The sequence below is a fragment of the Cervus elaphus genome, chromosome 15 (assembly GCF_910594005.1).
Source record: "Cervus elaphus chromosome 15, mCerEla1.1, whole genome shotgun sequence".
Taxonomy (NCBI): domain Eukaryota; kingdom Metazoa; phylum Chordata; class Mammalia; order Artiodactyla; family Cervidae; genus Cervus; species Cervus elaphus.
The window spans coordinates 38,893,584-38,911,134 of NC_057829.1; the positions used below are offsets into that span (position 1 = coordinate 38,893,584).

Below are 17,551 nucleotides of genomic sequence, written 5' to 3' on the forward strand. Positions count from 1 at the left end.
GTGATCCACACAGTCAAAGGCTTTGGTATAGCCAATAAAGCAGAGATAGATGTTTTTCGGGAATTCACTTGCTTTTTCGATGATCCACCAGATGTTGGCAATTTGATCTCTGGCTCCTCTGTCTTTTCTAAATCCAGCTTGAACATCTGAAAGTTCCTGGTTCACATATTGTTGAAGCCTGGCTTGGAGAATTTTGAGCATTATTTTACTAGCATGTGCGATGAGTGCAATTGTACAGTAGTTTGAACATTCTTTGGTGTTGCCTTTCTTTGGGATTGGAATGAAAACTGACCTTTTCCAGTCCTGTGTCCACTGCTGAGTTTTCCAAATTTGCTGGCATATTGAGTTCAGCACTTTGACAGCATCATCTTTCAGGATTTGAAATAGCTCAACTGGAATTCCATCACCTCCACTAGCTTTGTTCGTAATGATGCTTCCTAAAGCCCACTTGACTTCACATTCTAGGATATCTGACTGTAGGTGAGTGATCATACCATCATGATTATCTAGGTCCTGAAGATCTTTTTTGTATAGTTCTTCTGTGTATTCTTGCCACCTCTGCTTAATATCTTATGCTTCTGTTAGGTCCATACCATTTCTGTTCTTTATTGTGCCCATCTTTGCATGAAATGTTCCCATGGTATCTCTAATTTTCTTGAATAGATCTCTAGTCTTTCCCATCCAGTTATTTTCCTCTATTTCTTTGCATTGATCACTGAGGAAGCCTTTCTTATCTCTCCTTGCTATTCTTTGGACTTCTGCATTGAAATGGGTATATCTTTCCTTTTCTCCTTTGCTTTTTGCTTCTCTTCTTTTCACAGCTATTTGTAAGGCCTGCTCAGACAGCCATTTTGCTTTTTTGCATTTCTTTTTCTTGTGGATGGTCTTGATCCCTGCCTCCTGTACAATGTCACAAACCTCTGTCCATAGTTCTTCATGCACTCTGTCTGTCAGATCTAATCCCTTGAATCTATTTCTCACTTCCACTGTATAATTGTGAGGGATTTGATTTAGGTTATACCTGAATGGTTTAGTGGTTTTCCCTACTTTCTTCAATTTAAGTCTGAATTTGTCAATAAAGAGTTCACGATCTGAGCCACAGTCAGCTCCCAGTCTTGTTTTTGCTGACCATATAGAGCTTCTCCATCTTTGGCTGCAAAGAATATAATCAATATGATTGGAGATCAATGGAGAAATAACCCCAGGAAGATTGAAGAGGCAGAGCCAAAGCAAAAACAACACCCAGTTGTGGATGTGACTGGTGATAGAAGCAAAGTCCGATGCTGTAAAGGGCAATATTGCATAGAAACCTGGAATGTTAGGTCCATGAATCAGTGCAAGTTGGAAGTGGTCAAACAGGAGATGGCGAGAGTGAATGCCAACATTTTAGGAATCAGTGAACTAAAATGGACTGGAATGGGTGAATTTAACTCAGATGACCATTATATCTACTACTGTGGGCAAGAATCCCTTAGAAGAAATGGGGTAGCCATTGTAGTCAACAAGAGTATGAAATGAAGTACTTGGATGCAGTCTCAAGAATGATAGAATGATCTCTGTTTGTTTCCAAGGCAAACCATTCTATATCACAGTAATCCAAGTCTATGCCCTCACCAGTAATGCTAAAAAAGTTGAACGGTTTTATGAAGACCTACAAGACCTTCTAGAACTAACATCTAAAAAAGATGTCCTTTTGGTTATAGGGAACTGGAATGCAAAAGTAGAAAGTCAAGAGATACCTGGAGTAACAGGCAAATTTGGCCTTAGAGTACAGAATGAAACAGGGCAAAGGCTAATAGAGTTTTGCCAAGAGAATGCACTGGTCATAGCAAACACTCTCTTCAAGTAACACAAGAGAAAACTCTACACTTGGACATCACCAGATGGTCAATACAGACTAATATTCTTCATGAGTATAAGACACAAAAGCGCTTGACAGAATATCAGCAAATAGAAATCAACAACACTTAAAAACAAATATACCTAAAAACATGATCAAGAGGAGTTTATTCCCAGGGACATAAGGCTGGTTCAATATGGGAAAAATCTATCAATGTTACTGTGGACCAAGAATGTCATCTGCCATTTCAGTAAACAAAGAATGCTGACTGCTATTCCAGTAAACAGCAAATGTTGCCCACCATCAAGCCATCAGCCACTGCAGCTGCTACCTCCCTATGGTGCACCCTGAGGGGAATTCAGAATGGAGAAAAACAAGATACTGGCCCTAAATAGCTAAGTTGAATATCTAAGGAATAATTTCAGTGTGGTTCAAACTCTTGTATCTTCCCATACATAGAAAAAGCACTAAAATCATCAACTTGAGATGTCTGGTTTTTTTGTGATTCAATTCAGATCAGTTCAGTCGCTCAGTCATATCCAGCTCTTTGCAACCCCATGAACTGCAGCACACCAGGCCTCCCTGTCCATCACCAACTCCCGGAGTCTACCCAAACCCATGTCCATCGAGTCGGTGATGCCATCCAACCATCTCATCCTCTGTTGTCCCCTTCTCCTCCTGCCCTCAATCTTTCCCAGCATCAGGGTCTTTTCAAATGAGTCAGTTCTTCCCATCAGGTGGCCAAAATATTGGAGTTTCAGCTTCAACATCAGTCCTTCCAATGAACACCCAGGACTGATCTCCTTTAGGATGGACTGGTTGGATCTCCTTGCAGTCCAAGGGACTCTCAAGAGTCTTCTCCAACACCACAGTTCAAAAGCACCAATTCTTCGGTGCTCAGTTTTCTTTATAGTCCAACTCTCACATCCATACATGACTACTGGAAAAACCATAGCCTTGACTAGACGGACCTTTGTTGGCAAAGTAATGTCTCTGTTTTTTAATATGCTGTCTGGGTTGGTCATAACTTTCCTAAGGAGTAAGCGTCTTTTAATTTCGTGGCTGCAGTCACCATCTGCCATGATTTTGGAGCCCAGAAAAATTAAGTCAGCCATTGTTTCCGCTGTTTCCCCATCTATTTTCCATGAAGTGATGGGACTGGATGCCATGATCTTAGTTTTCTGAATGTTGAGCTTTAAGCCAACTTTTTCACTCTCCTCTTTCACTTTCATCAAGAGGTTCTTTAATTCTTCTTCACTTTCTGCCATAAGGGTAATTTTATGACCCTCAACTACATACTGATGTTGTTTTTCATGACAAACTCCTATCTATCCTGGCTTCTCTCTTACCTCTTAGGAGCAGTTCCTCAGAGCTGTCTGAAAGGCCGTCTTTCAGGCTTTGGTCCTCAGTAGGGTCCCTGAATGAAACATGACTCAGAAGTTTTAGGTTGAGCATTTTTCTTCAGTTGAAATAATCCACCATACTAACAGACTAAAGAATAAAAATCACATGATCATACCAATAGATGCAGAAAAAGCATTTGATGAAGTTCAACACCCATTCATAATAAAAATTCTCAGAAAAATAGAATAAAGTTCTTTAGGCCAGACAAATATCATTTCTTAATTTGGTAAGACATCTACAAAAACTTACAACTAACATTCTACGGTAAGGTGAAAAACTGAATGCTTTCTCCCTAAGATCATGAGCAAAGCAAGGATGTCCACTTTCACATGTCCTATTCAATATGACACTAAAACTTCTCACCCTTAAAGTCAACTCAAGGAAAGGATATAGTTGGCGTAAAGATTGAAAAAGAAGAAATAAAACTACCTCTATTTGCAGAGGAAAGGATTGTCAATGTAGAAAATACCAACAAATATATAAATAAACACCTGGAACTAATAAGTGAGTTCCACAAGTTCACAAAATAAAAGAAAAACATAAAACAATTATAGTTCTATATACTAGTCACTAACATGTGGAACTGAAATTAAAATACAATACCATTGATAATTATCCAAAGACAATGGAATACTTAGTGGTGAATCTAACAAGACATACATAGGACCTGTTGATTTTTTTAAAATGCACAAGAAAGTTGCAAGTTAAGTTTTATTTCGGGCAAAATGAGGACTGCAACAGAAATAGCAGTTCAGATAGCGCTGAGAAACTGCTCTGAGGAGGTGGAAAGGGAGAAGCTAGCATATACAAGAATTTTGCAACAAAGGGAAGGTAGTCAGGAACATCAAAAGATTACTGTTAAAGAAAACCAGATGTCCTAAGTTAAGGAATTTAATGTCTTTGTATTTGTTGTTTAGTTGCTGTGTTCGACTCTTTTGTGACCCTGTGGACTATAGCCTACCAGGCTCCTAGGCAAGAATACTGGAGTAGGTTGCCAGGCCCTCTTCCAAGGAATCTTCCCAACCCAGATATCGAACCTTTGTCTCTACAGTTTTACAGTCAAAGGAGAAGTGGGGAGGGGGAGAAGACCTTCTTTGTCTTTCTCAAGTAGACTTCATGCTTCCATCATCATCAGTGCCTCCTGCAGGTTGGGCAGGGGAATTTTTTTGTCCCTACATGGTCAAGCTAGGTCCACAAATTATTGGATTTTTTTTTTTTTTATGTATTCAGAGAGCATGTCCTAGGGATCGCTAATTTACTGAGCTCCCTGGGCAGGATGTGGTTCTTATGCCACCACTGTTTTGTTGTTTGGGGGCGTGTCTCACACTTCTGTTGCATGGTTTTGTTGCTAAGCAAACCAGCTTGGTTTTGTGGTTAAGCAAACCTGACTTCTTGAATGATCATTAATTTACAGGGGTATCCCATATTTTTTCTACTTACAGCCCCCTAGTGGGATTAACTATATAATTACCTCCTTTGTCCCTTCATTGTATCCCTATCAAAACAACCAATTATGACTCTCTCTATGATATTGCATCCAGCTCCACCCCTCACTTTCATCTTTGAGTAATTAGAATGTATTCATCTGTGCCTTGTGGAAGTCCAGATACCACTGTCTAAAGTAGTTCTTTAATCTGCCTTTCTAGTGGTCCCATCACAAATGGCTCAATTGAGCCTGGCACGCCCCATGCTTGGTGTGATTTTCTACACAGTACACTCATTATGGGTGGATAAGACAAATGATCTCATTAATAAAGAAAGCTACAATCAAAGCATTTTGTCCAAGACTCGGTAACCCCCATTAGAAGGAAAATACATTTTCTGTTTGAGAAACCTTGGATTTAAGTCTTCCATTTGGAGGATGGAGAGTATAAAGAACGGACTCTGTAGCAACAAATTCATCCAAATCTTTATACAAGGTAAAGATTTGCTACCAACCTATTGTTTGGAGCTCTTCAGATTAAACTTTTAAGTGGAAAGCAGTCTGGGGTGTCAAGGTGACAGCATCGTCCTGCCTCAGAACTCCTGTGTGCCCTTTATATTATCAAGGAATCAAGTGTTAATAATCATAAACACTTTGTGATAGAAACCACTTTCACCCCTCTTGGCTTCATTACACACTGCTCTGAAAATGTTTCAAATTCTTCCAAAGACAACTGCCTGGGGAGTAGTCATAGAACATTCTCCTTCAACCTGCTTATTAACCCAGCAAGCAACAGCTTCGGAATTATGCACCTGTGATCAGGCCAAATGTGGTAGGAACATCATTTACCCCTGTCTCCTCAGAGACAAAAAAACAAACAAACAAACTCTGCGTTGCACATCAGCCTCATTTTTTTTTTCCTTGCTCTCTGCCCAGAGATCCAGCCCCATCCCTTAAAAGGCTGTTTATTCAGAGAGACACACGTAGTTGGCTTGTGCAAACCAGGCATAAAAGACACAAGAGCAATTTATTCTGGTTAATAAGCTGGGAAAAGACAGTTAGAGGTCAACTGTATGGTGGCCACAGAAGGGTGTCTTGTTGGTGAGTGTCTCATGTCATGGCAGATACTGTTAATTGTTTACCTACCCAATAGCCACCCCCCACCCGCCTTCTTTATTGACTAGAAAAGAACTATTTGCTCCAGGTATCAGGCAGGTGGCCCTGGGATTTAGGAAAGAATGATTTGCTACCGGCCCTGACAGATGAACAAATTAGAATTTCTCTACACAAACGTTGGGAGGCAGCTTCAGGATCCTCAGTTGATTGTCAGCTCCTGGTCGTCTTGCCCTTGTGTAATCGTCTCCTGCACTGAACAAGGCTGATGTGTGAACAACAGGCTACTGTGGAAATGGTAGGGAACACTGGTTGGCAGAGCTGAGGACCCCTAGGAATAAAACTTCTCTTAAAACGAAACAAAACCTGAATCAGCCGAGGCCCTCTGGCCTGATGAGAGCTGCCTTTGGACCCACATAACCTTTTTAGCCAGGAGGAAGAAAAGAGTGGATACTCTTACAATGTATGCACTCTGTGTTGTCACTGGACTAAGTGCTTTATTAAAATTATTTTAGTTGATTCTCACCATACTATGTGTGGGCATATGATATGTCGGCATTTTCCTCCTGATAAAGAACCCAAGGCACAGAGAATTTAAGTAACTTGCGGGAGGTCACCAATGAGCTAATCGGCAGCGGGGAAAGAAATTCATTCCAGGTCTCTCTCAGTCCAGAGCTCCAGCTCCTTACACTCAGGATGTTGCTATTTCCAAAAAAGTAAACAAACACAGTGGACCCTTGACTAATCTAAGAAGAACTAAAGAGCATTTGGATTAGATCATAAATACTGTGGATTCTTTACTCTTTGGTACTCTAGTTGAAGTCAGGAGATACTGCTCTTTCCATACACACATCTTCAGCCTTCAAGGAAGCACCTCTAGGTGCCAAAAAAAAAAGCCTGGAAACAGCTTTTTTGGGGAAAAAAAAAAAAAAGAGACCATTCCTGAAAACTTGGACTGGCAATGCTCTGGAAAGTGACTTAAGCCAGAGAGCACCAGTGCTTGACTGCAACCTAGGGGTTTCCTGGTGTGTGGTTATGTGCCAGTGAGCAGAAGGGGCTTCACACACTAGGACTTGAAGCCCATCTTGAAACCATTCCTGAGATGTGGTCAGTTCAGCAAATAGCACACTTTGGTATAAGCCTTTTTTTTTTTGTTTGTTATAAACCTTTTATAGTAAGATAATAGCCTGGTGGTTAAGTGCCAATTCAGGGTGTTTGCATGCACATTGTTTCCACTAGCTGCATAATCTGGGGTGCATTTGTTTAGCCCGTAGGCCTCAGCTTTCCCATCTGTAAAATGGGGATAATTGGGTTGCTTGTATGCAATTATGTATGTCTTATGCTTGACTTATGGAAAGTATTCACTCATCTTTACATATCTTTATAATCATCATTACTGTACAGTGATGCAGGTCACTGAAGGAAGAGGCAGAGTTTCAACAATAAAAGGGAGACAGTCCTTACCATGTCTCCATATTCCTTGAAGCAGAGCTGGAAAGGCAGGATGGACTTGGCCTCCCTGCTGCCCTGGGCCCTCCCTGTTGGATTGTCATTCCTCTGCAGAAGCAGCCCCACCCATCTGCTGAACATTCCCAACCAGGACAGGAGGCTCTCATGGCCTCAACCCAGCAGCTGTATCACAGTTGAACCTCTTGCCAGATTTCCAGTGAATCCCAGGCCACCGCTTCTCCCATCCTTGTCCATCCGACCTGGCTTCTGACTGGTTTTCCTTGCTGAACACTTGTCTGGGGCTGTGTCCCCAGCATGGATCTCACGGTCCCCTGCCCAGAGGCTGGGGGAAGAGGCTCCGACACGCTTAGATGACAGCTGAGCCCCGTCCCCTGTGAGGGCCGACTGTCGGAAGAATGACGGCTCTCTGTTTAACGGAGCAGCTGCCACCCTGACTCCCTCACCCGACGAGCACATGCCCTGCCCCTGCGGATCACCAGCTGCTTTGCAGAAAGGTTCTCCAGTCCTGCGATGACCTAATCTGGCTTCCTTATCATCCCCAAAATATGATACCGCCGAGGTCCCTGTGGGTCTTGCAGATATACTGACAAATGACATTCTATACACAAGACAAGTTGCTTATAATTAAACAGACTTGCTTTTCAGTTCCTGGGCCCTACTTCATGACAGATGGCAGCCAGCCATCTGGCTTAGCCACATAGACCAAAGGGATTCAGAAGCTTTCCCACTCATTAGAGCTACAGCCTTCCATTCTAGACAGCACCCCTTAGTGGATCTACTATAGCACAATCTCTCAGCTCCACCTGTTTGGTGTACCCCAGGCAAGCCCATAGGCTCTTCTTGATTTCAGTTCCTGTTACTGATTGCTATAGGAACACGGGAACTGGTAACCACATGAGAAACTGAGAACGCTCAAACTACCGCACAATTGCAGTCTTATCACACGCTAGTAAAGTAATGCTCAAAATTCTCCAAGCCAGGCTTCAGCAGAACGTGAACCATGAACTTCCAGATGGTCAAGCTGAATTTAGAAAAGGCAGAGAGGAACCAGAGATCAAACTGCCAACATCCGTTAGATCATCAAAAAAGCAAGAGATTTCCAGAAAAACATCTATTTCTGCTTTATTGACTATGCCAAAGCTTTTGATTGTGTGGACCACAACAAATTGGAAAATTCTTCAAGACATGGGAATATAAGACCACCTGACCTCCTCCTGGGAAATCTGTATGCAGGTCAGGAGGCAACAGTTAGAACTGGACATGGAATAACAGAGTGGTTCCAGATAGGGAAAGGAGTATGTCAAGGCTTATCTTGTCACCCTGCTTATTTAACTTATATGCAGAGTACACAATGAGAAATGCTGGGCTTGGTGAAGCACAAGCTGGAATCAAGATTGCTGGGAGAAATATCAATAACCTCAGATATGCAGATGACACCACCCTTATGGCAGAAAGCAAAAAAGAACTAAAGAGTCTCTTGATGAAAGTGAAAGAGGAGAGTGAAAAAGTTGACTTAAAACTCAGCATTCAGAAAACTAAGATAATGGCATCTGGTCCTATCACTTCATGGCAAACAGATGGGGAAACAGTGGAAACAGAGAGAGACTTTATTTTGGGGGGCTCCAAAATCACTACAGATGGTGACTGCAGCCACGAGATTAAAAGATGCTTGCTCCTTGGAAGAAAAGTTATGACTAACCTAGACAGCATAGCTATGATATTTCCAGTAGTCATGCATGGATGTGAGAGTTGGACTGTAAAGAAAGCTGAGCATCAAAGAATTGATGCTTTTGAACTGTGGTGTTGGAGAAGACTCTTGAGAGTCCCCTGGACTGTAAGGAGATCCAACCAGTCCATCCTAAAGGAAATCAGTCCTGAATATTCATTGGAAGGACTGATGTTGAAGCTGAAACTCCAATACTTTGGCCACCTGATGTGAAGAACTGACTCATTTGAAAAGACCCTGATGCTGGGAAAGATTGAAGGTGGGAGGAGAAGGGGATGACAGAGGATGAGATGGTTGGATGGCATCACCAACTCAATGGACATGAGTTTGAGTAAACTCCGGGAGTTGGTGATGGACAGGGAGGCCTGGCATGCTGCAGTTCCTGGGGTAGCAAAGAGTCAGACACGACTGAGCAACTGAACTGACTGAACTGAACTGAGAAACTGAGCCTGACTCTGGAATATTATAGAATCCAAATTTATAATAAATGGTCTTGGGCTTGGGTCTGTATTATTAAAGGGAAATGATTCGTGGATGCTTGTTAAAAAACAGCAAGACAGAGTTTATTCAAGACTATTGCAACAGAAGAGAGACTAAACTCAACTTTCAATATAAATGGAGATAGGAGGGGATTTATAACCAGGGCAGGATGAAGGAGACACTTGAGGAACTTGATGAAGTATCAAGAGTTGGGAAGAAGAGGAATTTGATTGGCTCTTGATAAAAGTGGAGCAAAAGGAGTTTGATTGGAAGTCAAAGGGTGATTGGGGAAAATTCTTCATAAACTGGTTTAGAAGGATTATTTGGTGAAACTAGACTTCGCAGGCCAAGGATGCACTCTAGTCAAGAAGATCAAGGAGGGAGTCTTTGTCAGTATCAGTCAGAATCCCTAGAGAAACAGAAGCAACAGGATATATGTATATGGAGAGGGGATGTGGGATGAGAAGGAGGGAGAGCAGGAAGGAAAAAAAAGAGAAAGAGATTTATTTTAAGGCATTGACTCATGTAATTATGGAGACTGGCCAGTTTGAAATCCATAAATCAGGCCAGCCGGCTGGAAAACTCAGGCTGAATGTCTATGTTACAGTCTTGAGGCAGAATGTCTTCTCTGGGAAATCTCAGTTATTTGCTCTTAAGGCCTTTCATGGATAGATTGAAAACCACCCACATTATGGAGGGTAATCTGTTGGTTTATTTATTATTTTTTTTTTACTGTACCACTCAGCATGTGGGATCTTAGTTCCCAGAACAGGGATCAAATCTGCACACCCTACTTTGGAAGTGCATAGTCTTAACCAGTGGACGTCTAGGGAAGTCCCCGCTTCATCCCTGCTTTATTTTTGTGATCTGCCTTTTTTTTCCCCAAGTCAATTCATTGTAACTGTCAATCATTATCTATAAGTCACGTTCGTAGCAATATCTAGACTAGGATTTAACTGGAAGACTGGCACCCTCTTTGAACCACCTTGACATAAAATCACAAGGTTCAAAGAAAGTACAGTATGTGGAAGGCCAGTGGGCATGTCCAGTCCCCTTTGACTTCTGAGGGGTGCTCATCAGCCTCCTGATCCCGGTTTTAGAGAAGATGATACAGAGGACCCCTCTCTACAATGGTCCTCTTTATAGCCCAGAGATTAAAGTGAGGTAGAGAATACTTGTGCCTTTGCACAAGTGGACATCTTTTGTTCAGGCACCCACTGTTCTGGGAACATCTGCCTCCCTCAGCAAAGGTGTTTTGAGCTGTTTCATACAGATGTACTGCTAAGGAAAGGGAAAAAATAGTCACTTGAACCTAAAAGCAAGGCCTCGTCCCTGAGACATTGAGGTTTGGCAAAAATGCTAAGAACACTGATGCAGGCACCACAGTGTTATTTAGAAGTAAGAGCAAGGAAGGATTAGGCCACAGACCTAATGATCAGGGACGACTGAAATGAAAAATCTCACTTCTCATATATGCTACTGTCTCCTGACTCAAAAATGAGCTTCTAGACTTGGCAGCATGGGAAAAAACACACAGATAGAAATGGCCATCATCCTCCCCCAAATAGGAAATTGGCATGGAGCATCTTACTGGTCTGCTGAATCTTCACAACAATAATCCACAGGGTGAAAGCTAAGCCGCTCAGGACCAAGTCCCCGTGGCTGGCTGGCTGCTGCTGCTGCTTCACCAGACACTTCAACTCCAGCAGGACGGGCTTGACTTTATTTCGCGGTGAGTCCCTCTAGTCAGAAGACTGAGATGGTCTTCAAGTAAGCAAGGGAGTGAATATAATTTTCCATCTGTGATGGATTTTCTTGCTGTTATTATAAAGCAGGATGTTTGTCTTTAGAAACACAGCTCCCGAGGCTTTACTTGCTACATCCTGTTCTCCAGGAACTTAGACATTAACAGTTGGGCTGAGGGACAAAGCTGAGAGACGCCAGGTCTGGCTCCTTCTTGATAACCAAGCCTGATTGGATCAGGCTAAACCTGTGGGAATGCCTCCCCTCTCATTCACTCACAAAGGCACTTTTTAAATGTATTTTGAATGCTTATTACGCACCAGGCACCACTCTGGGTGCTAGGCCATCAGCAGAGACCACACAGCCTCTACCATCCTGAACTGACCTGTCTTGTAGAACCTCTGCTCTCATGACCCTAGGGGTCAGATGTGTCCACATTGGCCTGTTTTCAGCCAGTTTTCAGTCCAGACTCAAGATGGGCTTTCTCACCCTAGCTATGTTTGAGCCATGAAGCAAAGCATGAGAAAACTTCCCCACCAGGAATGGAATCTGCACCCCCTGCAGTGGAAGCTTGGGGTCTTAATCACTGGAGCGTCAGGGAATTCCTTGCATATTTTAAATAATATTTTGAAAGATTTGTCAAATAGCACTTCATGGTATATAGAGATCTTTAAAATAGGAAAATGCAGAATAGTATAAAAAAGAAAAGTAAAAAAAAAAAAAAAGAAAAGTAATCCTTCCCATTGATACATCCATACCCAGAGATAACAACTATTAACATTAGTATATCGGTATATTTCCTTCCAATTTTTTCCCAATACGTATAAAATTGAAAACATACTACCCATCTTTGTAGTGGGAAGAATTGGCTATTATCTCCATTTCCTCCAGAAGGACTTGGAGGATCAAAAGCCCTTGGCTGAGGATGAAGCGAAGGCATTGTTAGAAGCATCATTTCACAGCTCCTTTCCGAGTAACCAAGGGAGCTTCCTCTGGGGCATAATGTGGCTCCTTTAGTTTTCAGGCCAGGCCCAAGGAGAGGCAGGAAATAAACCAGGCATGACACAGCCTGACAATGTGGCGTACAGACTCCCAGGAAATAGGGAGGTGCACTTCTAATTAGGGAGCTGCTCAGGGAAGAAGTCCCTGCTCATTGTGGGTTTGGACACTGTCTCTGACTACTAGCATTGCTAGTAGTCCTTGGGACATATGGGTGTTGACGCTGGGTTTAACAGCTGCATCATTTGAGGAAGCTGGATGTAACAGGTGCATCCCTGGTAGGAATGTGGCAAAGGAAAGCTGACCCAATGACGGCATCCACCTCAACCCTTGACATCTGAGGACCAAAGTCCCTCCCTGCCCAGGATGTGCAGGGGACTAGATTACGGGGTAGGAGCTCCCCATCATCCTTGCAAAGCCCAGCGGATGACAGACTTGGGTCTGAGGTAAAGGCATGGGTGTGGGGAGTGAGAGGGCTTCCTCAGTGGCTCAGCAGTAAAGAATCTGACTGCAATGCTGGAGGTGCAGGAGACTCGGGTTCAATCCTTGGGTGGGGAAGACCCCCCTGGAGAAGGGCGTGGCAACCCACTCCACTATTCTTGCCTGGAGAATCCTATGGACAGATGATCCTGGCGGGCTACAGTTCATAGGGTCACAAAGAGTTAAACATGACTGAGCATGCACGTGTGCATGCACACATGGGCAATGATATACTGTTCCTCAGATGGGAGCTGTGTTGCTCAAAAGTTGAGTGGGGGTTTAAAGAAGGAGGCATCACCACAGTGGAGCTGGTGCAAGAAGCTAAATTAGGACCTGGGTCATGCTCTGAGGGGCCCCTCTGTGAGCAGCTCCTCTCTTTGGTACTGTTTCTTTGGATTCTGGGGAGAAATGCTAATTACCACCTTCCATGAGACAAATCCTCTTCTTTTATGCCCTAATCAAAGGCCCTGAATGACATCAGGGGTCAGGAGGCCCAGGTCAGAGTAGACAGATGCCACTGCAAGGAGAAGGCTCTGCCTTCTGGAAAGAAAAGGAGATAACTGCATACCTGTACCACAGAAGCCTTGCTTTTGTGGTTACTGTTTAAAAGAAGAAAAGAAAGAATGTGAGGACTTCAGGAAAGAAAGAAACAAAGAAAGGAAATCTACTGATAACATACTCCCCCTCTAAGGAGAACATTGTCAACGTGGACATAATCAGGTAGCCTGTTTATTGATTTAACCAAAATAGTAATGGAACTATATTGGGAGAATGGAAGGAGGGAACGATGACGCAAGAAAGCTAAATCACGATCCGAAGGAAGTAAAGAGAGAATGTCTAAAATTAATAAATGATGATTAAAAGTGCTCGTCCAGGGAGAGCTGGGCTGTGGTCAGTGGCGGTGCAAGATACTGCTTTATCATCCTCCCCTTCCTTCTCCTTCTCCTCTTAATTCTCTTAGCCATGTTTGTGCATAACTTTTACCAAACAATTACAATCTAGGAAATTATTTGGGAAATGGAAATGTGCTTGTTTATATGGCTGGTACATGGAGAGAAAGTCTTGGGGACTACAGGAGGGAGGTAGAAGAGGGGGCTTCCTGCATGACTCCCCACCTGCCAGCCCCCATGTGTGAGCTGTCTTGGAGGACGAGCAACAAGCAGCCATCTAGTCGATAGAATCTAGGAACAGCTTGAATGCTGAGGACGTCCAGCAAGGACCCCTCCTGAGATACCCAGGTCAGACCTTCTCCTGACTTGTGTAAGTGAGAGGAAGCTGGTCTTGGATGGGGAGGTTGAGGCTGACCCTGATGTTTCACATAACTCTATGACTTCCTTTTTTCACTTATCTTACAGGCATTTTTTCATTATATATATATATATATATCCACTTATATTTTCAAATTTCCCTTTGGACATTAGATTGAAGTGATACCTGGTCTCCTGTTGTGACTATTCCATGTTCGTGGCAGAGCCCAAAGCAGCTCCGCTGGGTAAGAGCTTAGGAGTACCAGTCCCATCTTCTGGGCTGCAGTCCTGGCTCTGCCACTTTCTAGACGTGTGGCTTTGGGGACACACAGCTTCAGTTCCCACCTCTGTAAAATGACCTACTTCACAGGGCAGTTGTGAGATTTAAATAAACGGATACATGCCAAGTGCTTAAAATAGCATCTGTTCCATAATAAGCACTCAATAAATTGTAGCTATCACTTAAAAAATATTTAACCATCCTCATTTTTAAATTAATTTTTTTTTCGCTAAAGCTCACTTTAATAAACATCCTTGTACAATTTTTTTTGGTGAAACAACACAATTAATTTATATATATTATAGAAAAAATCAACAATGCAGATGAACAAAAAAAGGAAAAAGAAAAAAAGAAAAGCTGCTTGTAACATTATGCCTCAAGACAACCAAAATATATTTGGTATATAAATTTCATGTGTTTTTCCTATATATGTGTACACACACACACACACAAACTCTTTACAAAATGAATCTTGTGATACTGTTTTATGATTTTCTTTCTACCAGTTAAGAATAATCGTGAACACTTGTCAGGAAATAAAGGCAACCACCTAGTTTTTATTAGCTGCTTAGTATTCCCTTGTATATTTATATCATTCTTTATTAGCACTCACTGTTTCAATTGCAAACAACATTTTATTATTCAAATTGTTTATATATGGTGGGATAAGAAGATAAGCAGTCTCCTCAGGTGCAGAAGAATACAGTTTAAAACTTTCTGTTTAATTATCACAAAGTAGTCTCTATCAAGTGGAGCAATGACAAGAATTTAGACCTGCCATTTAAAAAGTTCTGCCATCTCTTCTGGTCTGTATCTCTTATTAGAGATATTAATATATTGCCAGTCAATATTTAGTCGTCTTCTGAAATGGGGATCTGGGTTGATGGGAGCATGGTGTGTGTTGGGAGGAAGGGGCTAGTTCTGAGGCAGACCTTGGAGCTCTGTTTAGCATGAAGCCTCTGGGGGTCCCTCTCTACCACCTGAGCCCTTGACCCCTGACTCCTGCAAACCCTCTGAGCCTAGCCACTTTCTCCATTAGTCTCCTGGACAGTCTGTCTTCACCAGTACTCATCAATCTTCAGTACATAGAGCAATTAACTGGAGAGCTTGTCAAAACAGATTCCTGGTATCACACCCAGAGGTTCTGATTATAGGTCTGAGCTAGGGCCGAGAGTGTGCATTCGTAACAAACTCCCAGGTAAGGCAGGTCCAAAGCCCATAATTCGCAGAGCCCTGGTCCACGTCTCCATCACAACCTCTGCTTTGGGGTCACTTTGCTCTCACGAGGTGGTCCTATGGCTGGCTCATTGATTTCCAGCTCAGCTGCCTACCCCATGTGTCAATGCATGCCTGCTCAATCATGTCCTAGTCTTTGCAACCCCATGGACTGTAGCCCACCAAGCTTCTCTGTCCAGGGGAATTTTCCAGACAAGAATACTGGAATGGGTTGCCATTTCCTCCCCCACGGGATCTTCCTGACCCAGGGATCACACCCAGGTCTCCTGAATTGCAGGTAGATTCTTTATCATCTGAGCCAACAGGGGAGCCCAGAGAACAGTATGGAGGTTCCTTAAAAAACTAAAAATAGAGCTACCATGCATGCATGCATGCTCAGTTGCTTCAGCCTTGTCCAACTCTTTGCAACCCTATGGACTGTAGCCTGCCAGGCTCCTCTGTCCATGGGATTCTCCAGCTAAGAATACTGCAGTGGGCTACCATTTCCTCTTCCAGGGGATCTTCCTGATCTGGGGATCAAACCCAAGTCTCCTGCATCAGCAGGAGGATTCTTTACCACTGTGCCCTGGGGAAGCCCACCCCATGTGTTACTGGGAACTTCAGAGGATTTCTGGATTCCTTGCATTCTACAAGAGAAGCAGGAGTTGGGGCTGGGGACATGCTTCCTCTAGCTCCCCCTTGGATGAGCATTCCGTGCTGCTTCTTCTCCCTAGAATGAGCGGGGAACTCCCTCTGAGAAGCATCCTTACAAAGTACTAGTTGGGAGGAGAAACATAAGCTCCCTGTGCTTTAGGCTTTTGAACAGAAGAGGCAGTTTATCTCGATGAATCTTCCCCCATTTTAACATTAAGATCAAATGTAGGGAGGGGTAACACAAGGACCCTGGCATTGTTTGTATCTCTAGCAGTCCTCTCCTTTCCTCCTCTTCCTTTTGAAAGAACCAAAAAGGTTTTTTCTTCATTTCTCCCTTTGTCTGAAAATCACTTTCCCATTTCTAATGCCTCCTTCTTCCTATGGTGGACATTTGACTGCCTTCCCTGGGGCCATAATGGCAGAGTGGCTTCTGGGAAACATGAATTAGAGAATATTAAAATATATACAGTTTAATGTTTTCAAAAGATTGTCTCTGATACAAGCATAATTGTGTTATCTTTTTTTTATTACATTTGCCAGACATTTGTCTATTTGTTTATGCTTCTTTATTTGGTTTGATTTATTACTTCTACTTTTTTTTCCTATTTTCAAATTCAATAACACTGTTACTTTTTTTTTTTTTTTTGGTTGCTCTGCGCAGTTTGTGGGATCTTAGTTCTCTGACCAAGGATCGAAACTGTGTCCCCTGTAGTTTAGTCTTGGTGTCCTAACCAAAGGACCACAGGAAATTCCCAATATTTTTACCTTTATGACATCCTTCCATTTTATATTTTTACTTATTTTTTTCTAACATCTTGAACAGAAAGCTTAGTTTATTAGATTTCACCATCTTGAACTTTAAAAAATATATTTCACAGTCACATATGGTACAATAGGCAATTTTGCATAGATGGGATCATGTCACATGGACACCATCTCTACTCCCCTCAGTTACATCATGCCTTTGCATCAGCCTGCATCCCTTTGCCTTTTTCTTCTTATCGAGCATCTGAGGCTAGAAGTTTATCCCTTTAAATAGTTTTGGTTGTATCCTATTAGTTCAACATATAGCATTCTCACTGTCTTTAATTTCTATAAGCATTAAACTCTGGCTGTAGGTTGCCACATAAATAATGTGAATTTGAACATAATGCAAATTTAGATCTATTGAGATGGTGCTTTGCTCCTCCCTTCCTCTGAGCCCTCTTCTTCCTTCTCAAATAGGGGGCAGCTAGAATTCTTTCACTTTGCACCTGGCTTTTTCCCCTTGACATTGTGACTTAAAGGAAGCCCCATTCCAACACATGGAGACTTGCTCATTGCTATTAACACCATTACATTTCTTTCACCTTAACTTTTGGAAAAACATCTTGGGTCATTCTTGGAAACCCCCAAAGCTGCCTCCTCCTCCCCACACTGTAGCTTCCAATAAGAGATACCCTGTGCAGTCCCCGTGCCCTCAGGGACTGGCTCACCC

At 42.6% G+C, this 17,551-nt stretch overlaps 1 long non-coding RNA gene across 1 annotated transcript; it reads right to left on the bottom strand.

Annotated features, from left to right (window-relative positions):
• Nucleotides 1–1,386: 1,386 nt before the first annotated feature.
• Nucleotides 1,387–17,339, bottom strand: LOC122709526. Its single transcript, XR_006345543.1, has 4 exons — nucleotides 17,328–17,339; nucleotides 8,299–8,309; nucleotides 3,126–3,131; nucleotides 1,387–1,522 (listed from the first exon to the last, which is right to left on the bottom strand). It is a non-coding gene; the product is annotated as an uncharacterized LOC122709526 (long non-coding RNA).
• Nucleotides 17,340–17,551: the final 212 nt, after the last annotated feature.